Here is a 6,000-nt window from a genome sequence, read left to right as displayed (position 1 = left end):
ACTCATTATCTCCACTACAATGTGTCAGAGCGAAGATTTCAGTGAGAAAATCAGCTTTTCATCTTGCACAGCTGACACCTTAGCAGCTTGGTTGATGAATGTCAAGCCAAGAGCAAAGGACAAGTCCATGGGTTGTGTGTGTGCGTGTGTGTGTGTGTGTGTGTGCGCGCGCGCGCGCATGTGCGTGTGTGTAGTGGGGGAGAATTGAGAAGTCATAAGATCCTGAAGACTTTCTCACTCTGGTCTGCCACGGTGATGGGTCACTGATGCCGTTCATACAACCTGGCAACAGTGAGAGGATGCAGGTTCTGTGTGGCATTTCCCTCTGCCTATTTTTTTAACTCCCTCAAACAAAATTACCTGATACATTGCCACCTTATGAATTCTGGCTGGTGTTCAGGACAGGCAGTGCATGTCTTACATAGCAGAACAATTAAAAGCTCACTCACCTGCAATACCTCCCTCTAGTACATTGGATAGCAAATGTTGGAAACAGTCAACGACTACATGTTCTCACTGTTTCAGCGATCTCATTGGCTTTGGAAAAATGTAATTTAATCTCACCATGTGACAAGTCTGTATGTCTACTTTGAGTTCTCTATATAGGCCTACCCTTCTTTCTGCGTGCTTATTTTCTGCACACAAGAATTTTATTTATTTACTGAGGAGCATTTACTTGTGTGAGCTCCTACTATCCATCCGAAGTTAGGATGTTTAACTTTGCTGGTATCAGTTTCTCCCAGTTTCTCATTTTTCCATTTGTACATTTAGCCTGTCCCAAACATTGAAAAATTTTCTAATCATAAATTCAGTTTATCCTGGATTTTGAGACCTTAAAAAAAATGAAGCTTTGCACATTTTTGTGCACAGGTCTCTGAGTGCTTGTGTTTTTTAACATAGTTTTCTCTAATCTCACATTTTTTGCCAGTAATGTTTCTAATGTGATGCATGTTACCATTATTTTCAGTAATATATGCAGTTCTCTGTATATAACTTGCATTTATTATTGGAGAACTCTTCTGCATAATTCCAAAAACATTCACATATTCTGTTCACAGATTAGTTTGTAAGTGTGGAAGGATGTAAGTTTGTATTACATTGCAAATGAACCAACTTCCTCCCCATCCCTAGTCTGGAATAATCCAGCCCAGGCACAGGTTTACCACTTCTCTTCTGTTCTTTAGAAGTTTCAGATTTCAGGAAGCTACAAATAGGAGATTTGAAACCTGTTTTTGCCATTTCTTCCCAAAACCATTGGTTTTTCATTATTCTTCTTTAACAACTAGCCAAGGCAATCCTGATGACACAGAGAACTCTACAGCTGGTGGAGAGACTAGTTGCCAGTGGAAACAGAAAAGAAAGCAATGAAATCTGAGCAGATAGAAAGGACATTAGTAATCAAATGAAAACAAAACCTCTCATTCTTTCACTGTTGCTGTGATCTACTTGGCCATGCCAGGAATAAGGGAAAGCACAAGTGTAGGAGTGTGCTGAAGGGGAGGATGTATGGCAGAAACTTGGAGTTTCAGAAAAGAGCAACTGCACATGACAGATACACTGTGGGTTGGCCGGGGAGGGGGTGCTTGAGGAGATCCAATAATGAACACAGTTTAGGGATGTAAAACAGGCATCGCTCCTAGTTTTAATACTGCATTTATTAAAATCTTAGTTTTAATACTGTGTTTTATTCTGTGCTGCTGCTAGAACTCTGCACTTACTGATTTGATTGGAATTGCTGTTATTTTATTGTTTCATATGTTGTCTTCCTATTTTCTTGTTTATATGTTTTAAACTTAACCACCCAGAGATCCTTTGGCTATTGTATGGTATCATAAATAAATAAATAAATAAATAAATAAATAAACCCTATGTAGGTCTACTCAGAAGAAAGACCCACTGAGTGTAATAAGGTTTACACCCAGGAAACTAAGCATAGGATTGCAGGCTGAATGTACTTAAAGGAGAACCGGGGTGGCACACAGTTCAGTATGTTGGACTGGAACTAGAGATCTGAGTTCTAGTCTTCACGCAGACATGAAACTCACTGGATGACCCTGTGTCAGTCATCTAACCTATTTCACATGGTTATTGCCAGGATAAAATGGAAAGAATTATGGAAGCCTCCTTGGATTTCTTGTAGGAAAAAAGTGGGATATTTTTATTCATATTAATTACTGCACTGTAATTTTGACATTTACTCCATAATATGTCCAAGGCAGAACCTTTGAATCTTGTTAAGAATTTAGTGCCTACTTGTACCAAAAACCTGACCAGGTACTGTTGCCATTTGCAGACACTCTTTCTCTAGCCTGTCAGTCAATGGCAGATGTTTGATTATAGCAGGTATATAAAGGTAACTGGGACTCTCCTCTGTATAGTAACTACCATCATAACTAATCCAGCCCTGGCTTCCTGCACCAACAGTGTGTGGTGATGTGCAAGCAATGGGCTCTCCCTCACTGGAGAGGCTGGACAGAGGTGCTCTGACTCCAGGTATTCAGCAGCACATTGGACTAGCAGGCCTACAAGGCTTGCTCCAGCTCTGCAAGTCTGTAAGACATGCTGCTCAGTCTATTTCCAGGTTGCTACTAGCACTGCCTGTGCAACTTTTCCACACAGCAGACACTTCTTTCCAGATTTAAGCCAAACTGAAAGTGGGGTTTAAATTTCTGAATAATTATGCATAGAACTGTAAGTAAATTTTAGTTAACTACTATGGGGTTGGGTCCAAATTTAAGCAGTTGTATCTGTGCCAGAAGAAATGGATTTTGCTGCCTCTGCCTTCCCATGGTATCTCCTTGAGAAACCTGAAAATGCTACACAGTGAGTTGGTGAACTGGAAAGGTGGAGAGGGAGGGCTTACCTGAGAGCAGGCAGAAAGACCTTCCAGGAGCAGAGACCTTCCTCTCGTGGAAGGCAAATCTGGGATCCAACCCTCTGTAATTTATACATATGTAAATAGGTCCTACATTAGCCTCACATTAAAACACATCTGGGGAGCTTTCCTTCTTTGAACTTCCATTAGATAGCCTATCTTAGCATTTAAGGATTCAAGCCATGGATTTAATTGTGTGTGTGTGTGTGTATACACCTTTTTGAGGACCACTTTGTGAGAACAAAGCATAAAAAGCTATCTATAAAAAAGTGGAAGTATGTAGTGACTAGAACTAAAATGTTGTGTAACCTTTATTTTTCAGCGTAAAGTATCTCAGCACATGTGATAGATAGAAAGGCTAGTAGCAGTTTTTGTTGGAGGCTTAGTAAAGGCAGCAGTTCAGGGGTAGAAAGACCCTTGCAACTCTCACTGGTCTTGTTTGCACCTGAACACAATAAAATACATTCAGCCATTGAAATGTGCAAGTGGGAGAGAATATATGAGACTGAACCTCTGCAGGCAGGCTTTTTCTACAAAACTTTCTGAAGACTGAGGGTCCATCTGAACAGCAGAGAGGGTGCTTGGAATTTCAGTAGCAATCACCATATAACATGGTTGGGGAATCTTTGGCCCTCTAGATCTTGTGGGACTCCAAGCAATATTAGCCAGCATGAGCAGTGGTCAGGGATGATGGGAGTTGTAGTCCAACGTTCTTCCATAAGGGTTTACAACAATGTTTAACCCCTACTCAGAGGAAAGGGCAAATGACTTTTTTTTTTTTTTAAAGAGAAGGAGAAAGTTACCAGCAGGAAAAAGTGTCACCGACTTTTGCCTAAAGTGAATTTGAAAGTGACTTGGGAGTTGGTTGGGCAAAACAACAGGAACACCTTATGATGGCAAAGGCAAGCTAGCAAGAAGCCTTGTATGTTTGTGCGTGCATGCATGTGTGTCCATCTAACACACACACACACACACACACACACACACACACACACACACATATCATGCTGTGTCTGTGTGGTCAGTCATTTGAAGCTTATTTAAACAACTCTTCCAAAATGCAAACATGTCAGAAAACAGTTCAGCTAATAAAGAGTTAGCCTGATAAATGAAAGACACACTGTACACATTGTCTTTATAAATAACTTCAGGAGCCTTTAATGTATCTCTTGACCAAATAGCATGAAGGGCCTTGCACACCCCACCCTCTCAAGAGCTGCAGTAATTTGTATATATATTGCCATTATTCCAATATTAGTTAATACAGAACTTTATGATAATGGATCATACAAGAAATTGCTCAAGTTAACATGTATTGTGTGTAGCATGTAGCAGTCACTAATGGTAAATAAATGATTTGTCATCTGTTGAATTCTGTAAAAAAATAATCTCAGGAAACAAACCAACCAACTCCTGAATAAGTATGTTTCACACAAGCTTGCCAGTAAATACAGACTGCAGGGCTGCTTTGCCTTTTTGCACACCAGAGCAGGAACAACAACCTGATGGCTGCTATACATTTTGGAGCTGCTGGGGTGGGGGCTCAATACATGATCAAGCTCGCATTGTCTACATTGCCTGCAGCCCTCCCAAGGTTCAGGCAGGTGTCTTCCCCAGCCCTCCCTGTAGCTGCCAGTTGCTGAAGTGGGATTTCCACATGCAAAGAATGAGCTGTCTACACCACTGAGTTTAAGTCCCAGCTAATCAAGTCTCATTTCAGCTGCTATTTGCCTTGGGAAAGCAACCAGTTCATTCCCAGAAGCGTTCTTCTGGGCATGCAGCAGCTGAACCTGAGGGTGCTCTTCAGCATTGTCTGCCTTGTTTTAGCCTCACACCTTGCATCTGTCCTGTCTTCTGGACAGCCAGGTGCCAGTGGCAGCAAGGAAGACTTGACGCGCTGCAGTAGCAGCCAGCAAAAATTCTTTAAATCCCTTTTAAAAATGGTGATAATACCACTGTTAATGCCTAACACCACAACTGCCAACTTGAGGACCAGTGTTATACAACAGTGCTTTCCTTCAGAAAGTCTTTCCCCATCTGCTAAGGAACTCTTGTTTATCTACTATAGAACTCACATGTGTTGCAAAGGATACTGGGGCATGTTATGTTTCAGAACAAAATCCAATATTCCCCTCTGGCTGCCCATTCTAGGAGGGAAACAGTGATTGCAAAGCTGCTGCTGTTATGACCTTTGCACTCTGGAACCTTGGATACATCCCCCAAAGACCCCAGGGCTGCCTTAGAGCACAATGTTGAAGGCCACTGGCTTCAAAACTGGAGCACCAAAAGCTCTAGCCAGTCTTCCCCAACCTAGTACCCTCCAAACATGCTGAACTGTAATTCTTAGCGTTCCCTAGCCAATTGGGAGTGTACTACTCTTAATAAATCTCCACTTTGGCATTTGGCCCAATCTATTCTCACAGGATTTGAATATTACTACATGCAACAACAGGTTCCTTAGGAAGTTTTCTAGACTGTATGATTCGGCCATCCTTAACCGTTGTCCCTCACTGACTCCCTTGCATACCCCTGCATCCACACCCTTTACTAATATTTAAAAACACATGCTTATGCAAACATAAGCATGGGGGCAGGACTGAGAGCAGCCGACATTTCAAAATGGTGCGGGGGTGGGTAAGCTTACAGTCTGTGTTTTAAATATAGAAGTAACAACCCAGTTGCTTTTCGGAACAACCTGGCAAACATAATGTTACAAAGCTCCAAGAAAGTATCACACCATTTGGCAGACAACAGTAGGTGTGCGTGGAGAGAGAAAGAGCTAGTTTGTGTGTATCATTTCTGAAGTTTTACTGTAGTTCTGCTGCTCCGGCAAAGCTCCAAGGAGCTTCCCATACAGAGTTGGCAAGGCGCAGATGGCAGTCATGTGAAGGCACAGTCTGGAGGAGTGGGCATCCCTGGCAAACACTGTCATGATGCCTTCTCCAGCTATCACACAGAAAGAAGTCTCTTGCAGCACCTCCCGTTTGTCCCACAATACAGTGGTCATGCTGGGGGCTGAGAGGGTAGGCAAAACTGTACTTTATGGCTTATATAAGACTGTTGCCATCTTGGCCCACTGTCAAAGGATGAGAATGTTGTTATGCTTTTGCCACAATTACAAAAGC

The sequence above is a fragment of the Varanus komodoensis genome, unplaced genomic scaffold (genome assembly GCF_004798865.1).
Source record: "Varanus komodoensis strain SLA01 unplaced genomic scaffold, ASM479886v1 scaffold13_3, whole genome shotgun sequence".
Taxonomy (NCBI): Eukaryota; Metazoa; Chordata; class Lepidosauria; order Squamata; family Varanidae; genus Varanus; species Varanus komodoensis.
Note: the sequence above shows the minus strand (reverse complement) of the source record.